A 17,417-nucleotide genomic window follows, 5' to 3' on the forward strand; every position below is an offset into this window, starting at 1 on the left:
TTATCTATGCTTTTTAAATAGTCCATGTTTCATATCTGTTAAAAAAAAAAAATTAAAGGACATGTGTAACATTATCAATATATAATTAAACATTGATATGTTCAAAAACTGTTTCCTGAATGCTTACTTCTAGAGAGAGTCAGACAATGAGCACCTCTGAAGTATTAGGGATGTTTCTGGCCTTAGAAATTTAATTTAGTTTATATATAGGAAACAACATATTGTCTTCATGTAGCAGCTTTTCTTTTTTTCTTTTTTAATAATTTTAGCCCAGTTGATAGACATGTTTTAAGAGAAAGTAATTGTAAAGCTTTCTGAGAAGTCTGTTATTAAAAGCAGATAGTAAGTAAATAGTTTTATTCTTAAATGGTAAAAAGTATCTCAGAGAAGTGACTGAGTATCTCTGAGATAAGCAGAGACTTTGCTGTGCAAGACTGCTGTGAACGAGTTTGACTTTTATTATTGTCAGCTGAGTAAGCAGCTCAGAGTAGCTGAAGGAATCTTGTCTTCAGCTGGTCTTATACCAGCTGAAGTCAGCACAGATGGCAGTAATAGTTTCCATCACTTGTCAAAGATAGATGGCTGTTCTGTTGTAAATATAACAAGAAAAGTTAGATAGAAATCGCAAGCAACAGTTTTGCTACATCTTACTAAGAACGTGTTTGAGTATCTGTAAGACCAAGTTCTGAAGCTAGCAATGTTAAGCTTCTGTAAACTTTATTATGGACAGCCTTAATGTTAAATAAGGCACCTTTATAATATACAGTAATCTTACTTTCAGAATACATGGAAGTGTCTTCTAAAGGGAAGAGAGGAAATGGATCAGATGAGTGTCTATATGCTATTACGTCAAGAGTATATTAGAATCATCTGTAGCTCACATCTAGGGGAAAAGTGGGGACTAAGTTGTTGGGAAATATTTTGTTTTTCCTCAGACAACTTGTGATAGAGTTGGAGAAGAGAGGACATGTGTTTCAGTGTTTAGCATTGGAAGGGGTGGGGGGAAACTGATCCTAACTGAATCTGAAATGAGGTGATTTAGTTGGAACTGGGTCAGAAAACATTGGTCTCTATTGGGAAAGGGAAATTTGTTGTAAATCCCTTATTACAATTTAGTGTGATTATGGAAGCAATTCAGAGTAATGAAGAACGGACAGCTTTTGAAAGCTCTTCAGGAATTGGTTTGCAAAAAGTATTCATGAAAAGAACTTGTCTGGCAAGTCTTTACTTGAATGCCTGAGCAATTGAAATGTACTCTCTGAGGAAATGCATCTGCTTGTGTGGGTTTTTTGTTTTTTTTTTGTTTGGTTGTTTTTTTAGTCTATTCCATTGCTTTTTTCCCCCCTAAGACATGAGAAAGTAAGTCTTTTTACAGTTACATGTTCTGTGGTCTTGCTAAATACTGGTTCCTTTGTATTCTACATCTTGCATCTTTGTCCTGTTTATCACCTTCGTGGTGGTGTTCTTCAGCATTGTTTTAGGTCCACAGATATTCCCATCAATTCAAATACCTTTCCATACTTGATGATGAAACAGTTGTGTAGAAAATATTGCTTTCTCTGTTATTTTTGAAAAGTGACTAACGAAGTGGATAATGATAAAGATGTGCAAAAGTAGCTAGCATAGAAACAGTAGTAACTCATTTAAAAAAAAACAGATGATATATTCCACAGTTACTGCATGGAGGAGGAAACGTGGAGCTCTTTGCTGCAGGATGTGAGCGAGGGAAACAACTGAGCAAGGCTTCCAGAGCCAAGATGTACTTTTTCACTGCTCTCAATGAAAGAATCACAAGGCCTTTCTTTACTGTGGATTGTCCTCTGCGTTCAGCAGCTCTAGCACCTCATACAGCACTATAGGTAAAATGGAGAGCAACGATGTGTTTTGAATTGGCTGGAATTATAGTTGTTCCCATCAGCTATAAGTTGTTCAGATGGCATCTTGGAAGAACATTTATAATTTTGAGGTGTTTGAGAATTGTTAGCAATTCTCCCACTGTTTATCTAAAGTTGCTGTTAGCAGTGAAAGAAGTGCTACAGTAGGCTGGGTGCAGGTGTGCCTGCCACTACTGCAACAAATATGGTACAGCTCAGCAGCAGTAGAGAGGCCTAAAGCTCTGTCTGATGTTGCTGTGTTGTCCTTCCCTTCTGACAGAGAGTAAAATGAAAGGATTAAGTTCTAACTTTGATCTTATGTTCCAGGTTGTGCCAGGTCTTGGTATTAAGGTAAGCTGTGTGAGAACAGTCATCTTTTATTCAGGGAACACTTGTGTATATTTTTCCCTATGGCTTCCTGGGGGACAAATTGGACCCGACCACGACGATACAATTGAGACTGGCAAATTGCTGAAGCGTAGTCAGAGTACAGAGTAAATATTCTTTTTCTCATGTGTTTTTTTTCCTCCTCTTTTCTTTCAAATGTTGGTTTGGGGCTGTTTCTTTAGGAGATCATTACAGCGTTTTTCTGTCACTGTTTTTCTGAGAAAAATCTTCCGGAAACATTTTGATTATCTATGAGGTATTTCTTAAACTGTAGTAAGATGAAAGTTTCCTATAAAGCTCTTCTGTGCCTCTCACGTATTTAAGCCAAACTGACTGTGCAGTGTGCGTTGTGTGCCGTGGCTTAATCATTAATGTGCAGTATATATACTTGACATGCCCTAGAACGCAGACACATGAACCAGTTAACCCGTGACATTTCAAGTTCTCTGTTTTGAAAAATTGCAGATACCCCATGAAACCCCTAAAGGTGCTTTATCTATTGATATGGGACTACTCTGGTTGGATTATGGCTGCATTTCTTGTGCTGAAGTGGCTGCCTTTTAATCTACAGTCCGTTGTGTTTCTCATATTTACAGACAGTCTCTTGTTTGTATACACACCTTACTTGCTCTAGGTTTATTACCTAGGCCTTATCCTTTCTGCTCTGGATTCATAAATGTATTTTTTTTTTTAAATGCTTGGGAAATCTGATAGTTAACTATGAAGGATGGTGACTCTAGCTAGCCATTGGATTAACATTCATGTTACTGTAACTGTAAGTGCTGTGTTACGGTAGCTTTTCCTGCTTTATGTTTATACGTAGCATTACGTAATTTCCCGGTGCAACAGACTTAGGTGCTCTATAAATGCTTTTCAGATATTTGGGGGGGAAAAAAAAGATATTTCTCATTTAGTATTTTTTTTTTAATCTCACTTTAAAATCTGGCCCCATTACATGAAACTCTGTCCTCTCCGATGGAAGAAGAAAGATCCAGTTGGTCCACTGACCTGACAGATTTCTCCTGAATTCTCTAGCAAGATCACTGCTGGGTAACAGAGCTCTTGCGCACACACCCTTATCTTCTGTTCCTCGCATCTGACTGTTGCTCTGGAAACCGCTGTAATGTTACAAGTGACTTCATTATGATTAAATGAGGGGAGAAAAGCAACCAAAACCAAAAGAGCACATTCCTATTTAAACATGCAACTTGGAAACTGAAACTCACATATACCTTTTCTATGTTTCAGAGCTCTTCAAGGTAACAATGCACAGTTTCTTTCCTGCTAGTTAAGAATAAAAGCTGTAATTTGAAATTGCTATTACTTATTTTAAATAGAATCTCTAGTCAACTGATATAGTTACAAGGAGAGATGTTTTAGAACTCTATTAAAAACTATGCATGGATCTGTCAAAAAAAGAACTGGTTAGTATTTATGCTAATATATTCCTCCCTCACAGACACCTAATTAGTTTCAAACACAGATAATACTTTAATTTCCAGTTACGCCAGGAATTACTTTCCATTTATCTGTAATGTCTACATAATATTTGAGTCTCTGAAGCAGATTCATAACTGCAGTTAAATGGAAGGTTATAAAAATAGGCCAGGATGCTGGAAAACTATTTGGCAGTAGCTAGACATTATTACTGATCTAAAGGGTTTTCTGTGTCTTGTATGGTTACTTACTTGTTTTTCTTTGTTCACACTTAATAGTGAGCTTGTGTGGTAAAAGTTTAAATCTTTAACACTGTATGGTAACTTATTTATGACTAAAAAGTTAAATACAGAGTTATGGTGTCCTAGCATTGTCCCCCTGTTTTCTTTCCTATAACTCTTTAGAAGCTGCTTGCTGAAAGTTACCCAGTCTCTGGTTTACTAATAGCAAATCTCTCTATCTTTACAGGCCACGTTCCAAAAATCTGTCTGGTTGGAAGTCAGATCAGTGATGCTTGCTTGGAGATGAAAGAGGGAGGAAAATATGGCAAAATCAGTTTCTGTGGGGGTCCTACCACTCCATGGCAAGATGGTGTGTGTACGTTGCTGGCTGGATATTCACCTTTTTAACCCGGACCATCTCACTTGTTTTAAGCCAGGGGTGCGAGTTACTGGTTTCTGTACTGGTGCTTTGTGCTGCTGATGGCATGTTGCCGCTTTGCTGAAAATCTCTCCAAGACTAGTTCTGAGTTGTGGTAGCTTGTCCGTATGCTGGGTGTTGCAATGAAGAGGGTTGCCTACGGCTTGCTGAGGGCACTGGAGGATGAGAATTCATCTGTGTCATCAGCTGGAGTCTCCTTGCTGCTCCTCCTTCTGTGCAGAGATGAAATCAGTAATAGGCTTGTAAAAGTTTGAAAAAGCTTGACAAATGCTTTTCCAGGAAGATTTTAAAGATCAGTAACAAGGCTGAGGGACAGATATATAAGGAGAACTGAGTTCAGTCATGTTATTCCCAGGAGCAGCTTGATAGGCTCCATCACAAATAAAGCAAATGAGTTTAGGACACATGTTTAATCCATCCTTTTTCCCCTTATTTTTATGATTGCCAGTTTGTTGTGGTGCTGTTAAGGAGTGAATAAACTATTTGATTTGTGGGATAGCGGAGCAGAAGTGGCTGGAGTAGAGAAAGTGAGCAGGGTGAGGCATGCTGCAGAGATACAGTAGTAGTTGTTTTTTCTTTGGCTGTATCTATATTAATTGTTAAAAATCTGACCTTTACAGCCATTGATAAACTTTGGACTCGTAAGTATTTACAAGTGATTTGTTGTCATTTTCTTCCCTGACAGTGTCTATTGTCTCCCTTTTATGGCAAAGTAAAATGAATAAGCCCATCCCGAGTAAAGCATGAATTATCTTTTCCGTTATCTCTCAGGAAGTTCTGATTGTTTCTGAGGCCTTGTGTACAACTGATCTGTTACCAAGGAATGTGTCCACTCCCTTCATTGTATAAGTACGTGATGTTACCGTTAATATGAAACTCTGTTGTTAAGTTGTTATTTCTGGAAAAATAACTAACAATATCAAAATAGTATATGTTCTTTTTTCAAAGCAATCTTTTTTTTCTGTGAAAACGTGTTTTTAAAATCTGTATAGGTAGGTGTAGATGAGCATCTTATCCCTAGAGTATCCTTGCATAACATCATGTTTATCCCATTGCTTTTGTTGCTGAAATCCTAAGTTAATTTTTAAATCAAAATTCTTATCACAATACAAAGACAGCCACTTAGTCATATCAGTACGCTCTTTCTGAAGAAGTTGTGGAGTAGGGCTTCATTATCAAGGAAAGTATTGCGAATATATATATTCCTGCAAATGCTAACACTTTGCTCATGTGCAGAGTGTTCAGTTATGTTGAATCTGAAATCATCATGGCAGTTTTGTGAATTATCAACAGCTTAAAAAATGAGGGGTTATGTAAATAGCTATTTAATTACAAAATTCAGACAGCCCGACTTTTTTCTTATGTGCTCTTAGTGAACATATATAAATTGGTACCTTTAGCAAATACGTGGTGTAGTGAGGTAGTGTCGTGGTGCCAGCAGCTGGTTCTTTCTGAATTGCTATTTATAGGCTGGCCTGGAACGCTCACATGATGGTATTGTTTGTAACCTTAGTTATTTATAGTGCCAGTGATGCCATGGCGAAGAGTCTCTCAGCAATTCCATTATACAGTTCTATTTCCAAGCAGTGTACCTAGTGCCTAATATGAAGCTTGACATGCAAACTGAGGACGTGTTTCTTCTGCAAATGTAGTAAAGGTTGTCTTCACGTTTTTGAGAGAATTAGGTGATTGTAACGAATTGTTTGTATGATGTTCCATTATCATATTGCTACAACAAATATTAAAACAAATGGAAGTTAAAGCAGAGTCTAAGAAGTACCCATTGAAAAATGAACAGGACATAGCCATAAAAATGAAATTTAAGTTTAGTTTTATTAGCTTAGTTTACCTTCAACTCTTCAGCACAGCAATTAAAAAAAAAAAAAAAAAGTTCCTTTGAGGAAAGCAGGAAAGGAGGAGCAGAAAATAAATGGTACTCTTCTCCTGCCAGCTTGATTATGTGAAGATGTAGTAAAAAATGTCAAGGCTACAAGGTGAAAACCAAATTCTTTTTGTGGTATCGGACAGCTTAACTGACTCCTTTTCTATCTCTCTCCTACTTATCCTGTCATTTTCTCCCCCCTTTCTGAAATGATTTATATTGCTTACTTTCTACTTTAGGATGTTGGACTTTGGTTAACTAAAGCAAGAGTTCCCTGTTTGTCTTGTAAAGTCTTCATGCCTGAATTTTGTGTCCTGGATGTTTACTAACCTTCAATTTTCTGCTCTAGTATTATTTCACCAGCTTAATTTAGGCTGGGGATGAAGACTGTCGATACAGACTTTGAAGAGACTATTTTCTGGTTGGTCTTTGCAAATCTCATCTGTTAACAAAAAGAAAGTATTAGTTATTAATCTTCTGCAGTTGCCCACGTGCATAATAGTAAAAGTGGTAACTGTGCATATGGAGAATGTTTATGTACAGTCCTGCCACTGAGGAGTCCTGTAGCACGATTTCAGCTGAGGGGTTGCTGATGTAGCTGTGGCCCTTTCTACTTTCAGCTGAAAGGATACAGGCCTTTGTTCACCCGTGCACCACACTGCTCCAATTAGAGCCTGTGATGTAAAATCTTGAAGGGATAGATATCTGCATGCTGCCTGTCAAAAATCTGCAATTATAAATAGGTAACCACGCCTGTCATTTTCTTCTAAGGGGGGGGGGGAAGTCTTCCACTTCCTCTCCTATTCTTCTCCATCACCTCCCTGCTTCCCTCCCAGAAAAAACAGCTGAAGAATGTATTTGCTATGCTTGAAATGATGAGTGAGCTCATTTTAAAAGAGGGTGTGGGGGGGAGATAGCCACTAAACTGTCAGAATTTGATGAGATTTCAGCATGTAAAGGAGGATTGTGCTCGCCCTAAAGGAGGAATGGTACTTTTTTTTTTCCCCCCTCCTGTCCAGTTTGACAAACTGGAGTTGCATTTGATTGATGTATGCAGTAATATCTTCCAGAGAAGTATCTGAATGAGAGAGGATTTATAAAACTCGTGATGCTTCCTGCAGTGCTCTGTACAAAAATGAGCTTAATTTGTAACTGCTCAAAAGTCAAGAGTTACTGTTCGCATAGTACCTGAGGTGCTTACTCTAAATATCTTGATACCAATTAGTCTAAGTACAATTTGTGAAAACTAGTGTTTCTATTTAAGTTTTACTATTTTTATGTATCATTATCATATGCTATTAGCTTTTTTTGGGCTTTGCATGACATTAAATTTTCACGTAACTTCCATATGTCAAGTTTACCTTAACTAAAGGAAATGTTATATTGAGCTTTTGAGCTTCAGCTGTAACTATTAGGGGCAGGTTTCATCACCTAAAAGGAGGAGGTTTGGATTTTCATTAAATATGAAATAATTGCTATTTTGCTTTCCTGTTGACTAATTAGCTGAAGTTGTTGCAGAGGAGTAGGTACAATTATATTTAATATGACGTACAGAGAACATGCAGTTCTGTTTCTACTTGATTACTGTTACATGCCACAAACATGCATGTCCCACAGTGTACTCACTCAGTTTATGGTATTGTAATGAAGATGGAAAACTATGTGTGTATTTGAGAGGAGCTTTCATGTGGTAGCTTGGATCCTCAGTATTTATGTGAGAGCTAGAAATGCTGAGCCGCCTGTAAAATTTTCCATTGCAACCTATTGAGAAGAGAGCTGAGAATAAAGCAAATATTTTCAGCTCTTTAGCTGATGAGGCAGAAATACTGTCTCTGGCCTTGCTTTTTTCCTTATTTCTTGGATGCAGCTTTTGAATTGGGTGATGTCATGAGTCTCTTTACAGCATATAAAAATACTGAATATTTCTTCATGTCCCGAAGATGTAATTTTACAGACCTGAAGATAGAAGGATACCTAAGATAGAAGGATATATGTGCTGTTCACATCTTAATACTGTCATTTTGGTCTTGGAGTTTTGTATCATCCTTTTTCAAGTTGGTAGATTTTTTTAAAATCTGTAACTCTTTCTTATGAAGCAGTGGTTAATGGTGTGTTAGCAATGGCTTAATCATTTCAGATAACTGGAGAAGCTGATCAAGGGGTTCTGCAATTAATTTATCCACAAAATTAATTTATTTTAAAAAATAGTACCTCACAAAAGTATTGGTGGTGTTCCAGTGAATTATTTTAAGCAAGCAGCTTAAACAGTACATCCATATTTATACTCTGGGTCTTTTGGAGGGTAAGAATCAAAATTGACTTTTGATTCATCTTGGCTGTTAAAAATAATACTGATTGGAGATGAGCCATATGCTCCATAAAAACCCTCTCCACCACCTCTGCGCATGGGAGGAGTCCCAAAGAGATCTCAGCTGAATCTGGTATTTCTCATTTTATAAATTAACTGTAACTGGAAAAAGGCTGAATACTGGTATGACAATATATACAACAACACTACGCTGCTGTAGCTGATGTTGTTAGGACAAGCCAGCCACAAAGAGTTGTGGAAGGACCTCACAACGGGCTTTGGCTGTGTGATAAAAGGGCAGGTGAAACTCAATCTTACATGCAAAGCTATTCTGACCTTAGGTACTCAATGATACTTTCTGAGCTACCTGATACTTCTCAGGAAAATGATCCTGGATTTATGATTGTTCAATGAAAGCATCGACTCGGCGCTCAGCAATGGGTCAACAAGGAATGGCAATGCTGTTACTTGCTCAGGAAGCAGGTAGGGAAAGAGTAGGGAACAGGAGAGGAGGCTTCCTGTCTCTGTGTAGTTGCAAACTGATCTTGAATATTGTGTTTTGTTCTGGCCTTTCTGTCTCAAAATGGCATGGCAGAACTAGAAAAAAGTAGAGGATAGCAGCAAGGGTGATGAAGTTGCAAACGACTCTTTCATGACAAATGGATAAATAGATGCAAACGTTTCAGTCTAGAAAGACAACTGGGGAGAGGAAAAAGATATGGTTAGATTTGTACGTTCATGAACAACAGGAAGAATGATTTACAGTCTGTTATGTTACAGGGACTGTGGACTTCGGCTTAAATGTGGGACTTTGGCTTAAATTATCAGGAGACAGGTTCTGAAGAAATAAAAGGGCATGGACATAATTAAACCGTGGACTTTGTCTCGGGATGTTTTGTGATTGTTAAAAGTGTATATAATTAAAAAATGGTTAGGCAAATTCATGAGAAAAAAAAATTGAAGCAAAGACCGTTGAGCACAAAGACACAAGTCCAGTTCTTCCTGAAATTTCCCCCTCCTGATCTCGGGTGAGAGCACTAGGGAAGTGCGAGTGTGTCATTCTTGTGTTCTGAAACTACGCTGGATTGCTGATAAATTTTCTGTTCTGTGAGAGAGTTGGCTTGATAAATGACCTGGTGACTGTCAAAGGCAGGATCTCCCCCTTTTGGTGACAATGATAGGCCAGAGTGGCTTAGCTGTGATATGCAGCTTTCCCTGTCTGTCGTCTTGGCTTCATGATCCCAGACGGATGTTGCAGTTAACTGTGCACATTTGCTGCATTGATACAGCTGTTTTGTGGTGCTGTAAAAAAATCAGTAAAGGTCCTTTATTAAAAAAAAAAAAAAAGGCAAAGCAAACCCCTCTCCCCTCTGTATTTGGCAGAGGCACAGCTGCATGTGACAAATCGTGCCACAAAAGCTAGGAACAAGAAGCTGGAGAAAAGGGGAAACTTCTTACAGAGCTTTGCCTCTTGAACAATTATAATGAAGAACTATATTCTTAGGGCAATGAGTGTTAGTCTGAAGCTTACCGGTTCAGTCTCATACACGAAACGAAACCTTACTTGTTTTTCCTCTGCCACCTCCCACTGCAGAGATATAACTATTTCACCTGTGGCCTAATTAAAGATGTCATCTCTACTTTCAAACTTTTCCTTTCTGTTTTTCAGACATTGTCGGGAGGAACTTGTTAGCTAGTTGTTTGTGGCTTTTAAAAATTAAGTGATTTCTGTTATTCATGCCTTCCTCTTACTTTCTGATATCTAATGCAAACTAGTTTGTCATAATTCTTCACTTTGCAATCCGTGGAAGACCTAGATAATGATGCCTCAAAAGCACCATAGAAATATAATGAAGGCCAAGAGGGGTGTTATGCTTTATATGTAGAAATATCTTTGCTTCTGAGAATGTAGGTATCTGATGTGTAAAGAACCTACTTAAGAGGGGACTTAAAGAGATAAGAAGGAAGCATAACACATGAGAGCATATATAGAAAGCTGAGTTAGTAGGGAAAAAATTGAACTGTGGAATCACAGGACAGCGTTGACATAAGAACAAATAGATTAAATTTCTTTATGTTCAGAAATCAGTAAAAGCTTCTGGAGAGTGGTAGAGTGAATAACCTTCCATGCAGCAGAAAAACACAACTGACTGAGACATTTTTATGGCACGGTTACCTGTGACAGTCATAAATGGAATGATCTGGAAATCCTGACTGTATTACTACTTTATTTAAGCAATTAAATTGTTTTATTGCTTTATTTAACCAGTTTAGTTAATATGTAGACAGACTTGATTTCCTCTTTCAGCTATAGGAATGGCCATAACTCATTCTTTTTGTCCTTTCAGTAAATACTGAAAATTTTAAAACTTTTTTTCCAAGGTAGTTCTTTGATTGCTTTAATGACTTGTGAACCATAATATTGTGACTATTTCTAGATTTTCCAGAAAACCTTCAATGTCTAAAAAATCTGGGATGACTTCTGTTTCCGGTATGCTATCTTGTAATACTTACTAAAACTTTGTTCTAATATAGGCTTGTAATCATAATACAATTCACGTGTCCATGTTAACTCTTTAGAGATCAGCATTTCTTATATTAGTTATGGAAATTGCTTGTCATATTTTATCTGGAATGTTACTTTTAAGTTACATTACACGTTGGCGTTGTTGTTCTCAAATTAATTGCAAGTCTTGTGGGACAGAAGCCACCTGGTTTCTGTGCATTTTCAGAATGAAGTCCTTTGGAGCAAAGCAAATATAAATTGTTATGCCCCTGTTGAGTTTGAGTGGCTCCCTTCAGTTGTGAGCACTTAGCTGTGGACTTGCCCTCCAGAGTAGGGCGCATCAAAACCGTATCTCTGCTCCCTTAACTTTATAGGCAGTGTCTCTAGGTAAAGTCAGCAGTAAATCACTTTTTTTGTCCATGTTTAACCTTTGTGTGATCCTTTTGACCTGCATATACAAATGTGTTTTTTGCCTTCTCGTCCTTACTGTTTTTTATTTCCGAGTTTGTCGTCTTCAAACGTTTCATTTGCACTGGAGCTGTAAAGAACCATCACTTCCCTAGTAGTGACTGTGACCCCCTACTTAGAACTAAACTTATTTGTGGCTCAAAGTAACATAACATTTATACAAACTTTACCAAATTCACAGTTTACCAGGGAACCTTTGAAATTTTTTGGTGTGACCTTTTCTGTTCTATAAAATATTAGGTTGCATTCTGCAACAACATACTGAGCCCAGTAACTTTCGGCTATCTGATGTTTACCATAAAGGCATCTAAACTCTGTCTGAAGGCTTCAGGAGATGGAAAATCTATAGGTTACGTTCCCACTACCACTCTTTCTCGACTGGAAATTATCTATTTTCATATTCTAGAGACGAGTTCAGGCTGTGCCTTTCTTTGCTGAGTTAAAGAATAGTGTTGTTGTTCTTCTCTTGTGAAGATTACTAGCTGTCATGATAATTGTTCTATTTTTGTTAACTGATTATTTTGTTAACTTGGAGCACATACTGCAAAGACTTTTTCTAGCCTTTGGATAACTTTTATGATTCATTTCATCACATTCTTTGTTGCTAGAAAAAATACTACCCAAGCTTTAAAGAGAACATTAAATAAAAGTATATACTGGTGCATGTACTAAACAAGAATAAAATCTCCTTGTTGCTTTTATTTCTTTTATAATACATCCATGGATTAAGTTAGCTGTTGGTACTACAACAACCCTAGAAGACCTTATTCAGTTTGTCTATTTATGTAGAGTTGGTTCGAGTTTACATTCTTGGTGTATTCTTCCACATTAAACCTTTTTATCCCATGAATCCTCTTATTCTTTCTCTGTGTAGTGTCGGCTTTCTGACAAACGGTAGCAGTTGTTCACGCTATCTGTTAAACCAAAAAATATTATGTCAAAATAGCCAAAAACAGCTGGTGTTACAGCCTGCTTCTTCCATAAAATTCTTTCTAGTGAAGTGATGGAAATTGTTATGCTAATGTTTACCATCATCAAAACTGGAAATTTTAAATATCATATAGTAATTGAACAGTGTGTTTTTTCTGATCAGTTCTTTTAATATTCACACATAAAAAGCATGCTAGTATAAAATGAAAATAGTAATTTGTGAATTTTGCTGCAAGTCTCAAAGACCCTTTTTAAAATTATTTTTCATACTACGGTTACATTTAAGTTTGCTAACATGGTTGCACAGCTATGTGTCTGTAGTGTCATTCCCAGTTAAGGACTCTCTTCAAATTCCATTAGTAACATAAATTAATGAAATTTGAATGATGATTTTTCTCTGGTATGGTAATGGAATGTAATAGTCAAACTGGGGTTCTTGTCTGTTATCTGATCTGAACAAACAGTCATGACTGCATATCTTCAGAAACTTCTCAATTATGTCCTTGTCCTATTTGACTAAGGATGTATATGCTTACCTCCCAACAAAGGTAGTGATTTTTTTCATTTGCTCAGGAAAATTAAGTGTTGCAGCCACAGTTCAGTTCCAGTTACTCAGTTAGTGCCTACAGTCTAGTTCTTCGCAGTACATAGTACTTTTCAGGAAGTAGAGGTCTTGTCTTGGTCTTCATCAGCCATGCTGCTAGTTGCTCTTTATGTCTTCATAGCATATTATAATGCTTGAGTTTTAAAAGGGCTATTACTAAAAAAGTGGGATTTAATCTATGGCGTGTTACTATTGCTTAGCAAATTTTCTTCACTTGCCTTTGAAGGTGGTCTGTCTTGTGATAAATACTGTGTATAGTGATAAACAGCAGTTATTTTTCAAGTAGCTGTGAGTGCTGCATACAGAAGGGCTATCTTTCACTAGAGTCTCATGTTTTGATGGTTATCATAGAAAGCATTTGAGAAGGAATTTATAAGGAATTGTGGTGCAGAAATGCAACGTTTTCCATTGACACTGGAGACTTAAGAGGTAGTTAAGAGTCAGCTGTCAGTAGCTAAAACAAGTGACTGAAAAGTAATTTTCTGAGAGTTTCTCCTTTTCCGATGGAAGTCACTGCTATTGTAACGCTTGTGGTGATTAACTTACTTTGCAATGTTTGTCAGTCTGATTTTAGTGTTTGACTTTATCTCTTGGCATGTGATGGGTTTGCAGTGAGTAGCACAGCTTCTAGATAGCTTCTAGATACAGTGTTTACATAAAGCATGAGAGAGCAACGTATATTTATAGTATACATCTTTTTGCTGTTTCTCATTATGTTCAGCTGATACTATATTATGCAGGCAGTTCATCAAATTGCTTTACTTGTTAAAATGTTTGTCTTGTGCTATTCTTCAAAGGATTATTTTGTCTATAGGACAGACTTGTTGGTGGGAGAATTATACTGACACAAGGCATGTGCTGTCCCATCTTATGTAGGTATATAAAGTAACTTTATATATGTATGTGTGCTCACAGAGTATGTAAAATAATTTAATTGTTCTAGGAATGCTAGTGTCAAATTATGATGCTGACCTCATCATTAGTCAGCTCTCCTAGAGGCACCCCAGCCAAGCACAAAGGTGGGACACTGTTCCCTTTCAAGGCATTGCAGTTACCGTTTTCCTGCATCATCTTCATTGAGGGAACGGAAGGGAAGATTAGCAAACAAATGTCCTTATTCTTTTTGGAGAAAATTGTGTGCTGCTAGTAGTTGGTAATACATGATCAGCTGAATCTGTTACTGTGGCAGACTGTGGTCCTTTTGCAGATGTATGCTTTTGTTAAGAAATATAGTGATTGTTAACAACATATAGGCGTGCATTTAAAGATGGTGTCAGGCCTGCAAGTAGCAGCCTGTAGTGATAAACCAAGAAACAGTGAAGGGTCTTAGAGCTGGTGTGATCTCCTTATGAAGGATAGGAGCATCTTCATCCCTTTGTTCTCTACATAATTTATATTGTTTGTAGTTAGGAGTGCTGAATGCCGCTCTCTGCTGCAGCCACTCAGAAAGCCTGTGTTTACCTGGATAAGCAATGCAGTTATTTTCATGGAGTAAAGCGAGGGGTGTTCAGATGGTCCTGTCACTGGTTTGTTGCCCTGCACCGTACCTTTGAGTGATGCAAGCATGCATAGCTGATAGAATATTCTCAGCTTGAGCTATAAGGCAGCCTGATTAAAAAAACAAAACAAAACCCCCAAGCCATTATTTGTTTAAATAGCTAGTCTGTAGATTTCAGAGATACTGGAGAGATTATGAGAAAAGAAATCACACCTAAATTAGAGGGGAGGAGTGCAAAGCTACATCTTCCCATACACATAAAGGCATAACCAGTTTGATAACTTGTTCTAACTTGACATAATTGGGAACAGTCAGGCTGCAGACTCATAGAAAGAAGCCATTCCCTTTCTAGTACTGCCAAACTCTTAATGGAATAAACTGCATCTGAGGAATACAGAAACCCAAGTTTTAGAAACTGTAACTATCAAATACTGTCATGGACAGCTTAAAGTTAAGTCATGTATTAGGGGAGAAAATGCAATGCATGCTACAAAAAAAAAATATTAAATCATTCTATTTATCTGTCAGGATGATCTTTTCAACTTGCTGATCTTTATGCCTAGGAAGGAAAGAAGGAAGGGTTTTTTTTTTTTTTTCTTCCCCAACTCATATTAAAATACAAAAGGCTTTTCTCCTTTTTTTTTTTTTCTAGTATAGTGTCAATTGCCTGTAATGATTGTTTTGATGAGGGATCCTGAAAAATACATCAATGAGTAGCCACTACATGTAAACACTCTCTACTTGATTATATATTTGGGAAAACTGAGTACCATGAGTTTGCTGTGGATGCACATGTGACGAGAGCAAAAAGGTATTTCAGACTCATCATCTTAGATGATGATTTTTGGTGGAGTCAGCTTAGGAGAGCAAGCGTAACCATTTGTTTCATTCATCATCTACTCTATATACTATATGTGACTACTTAGTGTAGCTGGTTATGATTGCTTAGTCATTAACTAATTCTGAGAAAGGAAAAGAATATGTTCTAAATAGAAAGAAGAATACTTTCTAAAATGTAAAATAATTATAGTACAATTGTGACATACTTGGCTTTTTAGCAGAGTTGAAGTGGAGATGAATTGAGCTCTGTGGGTGTAATTCTGAAGAATCCCAAGTCCTGTTTTTCAAAGGTGCCTTGCTCCACTGTCTCCTCCAATTTGGAGTACTTGGTTTTACACATACTCTCTCATTTTCAAAGGCATCTCACTCCTACTGAAGACGAGACTGAGGTGGAGAGGAGTTGAAATCCAATTATATAGGAGGAGAAAAACATTACCCAATTCTCTCCATTTTTTTTGGTGTATAAAACAGTTGTTTTCCCTGTAAAAGTGGCATTTGGGAATACTGACACAATGCTCACTATGAGACAAAATGTTTTCTCATTAGTATAGTGGTGAATATGATTAGGCCTTTAAGATGACAGTATCGTTCTTTTGAATGCTCACAGAGCAAGTGTGTTTTTTATTGCTTCCTATTACACAGAACAGATTCTTTAGTCAGAGTATGTAATACCACCTTGTATCAACTTTTACATGGCAGACAAACTACTGTGCAATAACATAGATAGTTCCCTTTTGTTTTTAAAAAGGAAATCTTTGCTGCTGTTAAATTACTAGGAAAATGCACTCATCTCATGTGCTGTCACAAGCAGTAGGTAGCTGCTAAAGAGAAAATGGGGGTGTAGTCAAGGCTCCTGCTCATCCAGGTACTATCGTATGACATTATAGCAGAATTGATGTACGTTTTGTGAATTACTGTTCTTAGCGAAAGTGAGGAGCATCATGAGGTTTTTATCAAGAAACAGCAGGAAAAATATTTTACACTAGCATAAAGCTTTTTACAAATTGGCTTTCTCTGCCTGAAATAAAATTTGAGAAAACAGCTCTGCATTCTGAGAACTTAACATATGTTAGCCAAGAAGAACAGGAGAGTCTTAATACTGTTACGAAAAATAATGCCTCAGTAGACATACTTTTCAGAATATTGTAAAAATCATTCTAGTGATATTTTGCTGAAGTCATGATGGCTTAAAGACAAAGGCAGGATGAGGTTTAGGAGTGCAGTGGGCTTTGCAGTCATCATAATTCACGCTTTTTTCCCCCCTCTAATCTGTGAAAATATTGTTAAGACTCTTAGTGATATTTATTTGGGTTTTCAGATCTAGGCATGCCAGAAAGATAAGTCTTCTATTTCAATGTATATATTGCCCGCTGTCAGATTAAACCAAAATCCACTATTGGACATTATAAGGTTAGGTAACTTTGTGGTATTTCCTGAAGTGTAAGTGACTGTTCATTTTAGAGGATATTTTATTGTCATTCAAAAGGTAAGTCTACACATTGTGATTGTCACCATGGGCAACTGGACAATTATTAATCATTGAATAAGTCTAGGAAGTAAAAATTCTAATTACTGTAGCCTTGCAATCTGCCAATCTGCTGTTTTTCCTCCTAGACTTGAGACATTGAAGATTTGTATGGTCAGTGACTGGTAAAAACGGAGTCAAATCCAATTATATATGGGACTTAAGAACATTAGTTCTGGGGCAGAAGAGAAGCCATAAAGCATTTTTATTTTTTTAAGGTTAAAAAAAAAAAAGTCCTAATATGGGAAAATTGATTAAGACTAATGCAGGTTTTATAATACATCTTTAGACTGTTCCAGATGTGATTTCAGTTAAACTGTAAACAGTTTTATGTCAGTCTGCGTCCTTTGACTGAAGAAAGTATTTTGGAGTGATTCCATCTGAATTATTGCCAGGATAATGGTTACAGTGGGTTGGTTAGCCAGAAACTCCAAATAACTATGAAGAAAAAATACATATTGTAAGCCAAGATAGATAACTTATTCCAGAGGCCCCTGT

The 17,417-nt window shown here is 37.0% G+C and overlaps 1 protein-coding gene across 7 annotated transcripts in view; it reads left to right on the forward strand.

The window, feature by feature from the left end:
* KIF13A (kinesin family member 13A) overlaps positions 1 to 17,417 on the forward strand; it is a 119,537-nt gene that overhangs the window by 23,017 nt on the left and 79,103 nt on the right. Inside the window, exon 1 of one of the 7 annotated variants that reach the window (XM_068931715.1) lies at positions 4,187 to 4,289. The exons of the other annotated variants lie outside the window; for them this stretch is intronic. The gene's annotated coding sequence lies outside the window, so the exon portion shown is untranslated. Of the gene's footprint in view, positions 1 to 4,186; positions 4,290 to 17,417 lie in introns of those variants that run through there. 7 annotated transcript variants of the gene reach the window in all.

The sequence above is a fragment of the Struthio camelus genome, chromosome 2 (genome assembly GCF_040807025.1).
Source record: "Struthio camelus isolate bStrCam1 chromosome 2, bStrCam1.hap1, whole genome shotgun sequence".
NCBI lineage: Eukaryota > Metazoa > Chordata > Aves > Struthioniformes > Struthionidae > Struthio > Struthio camelus.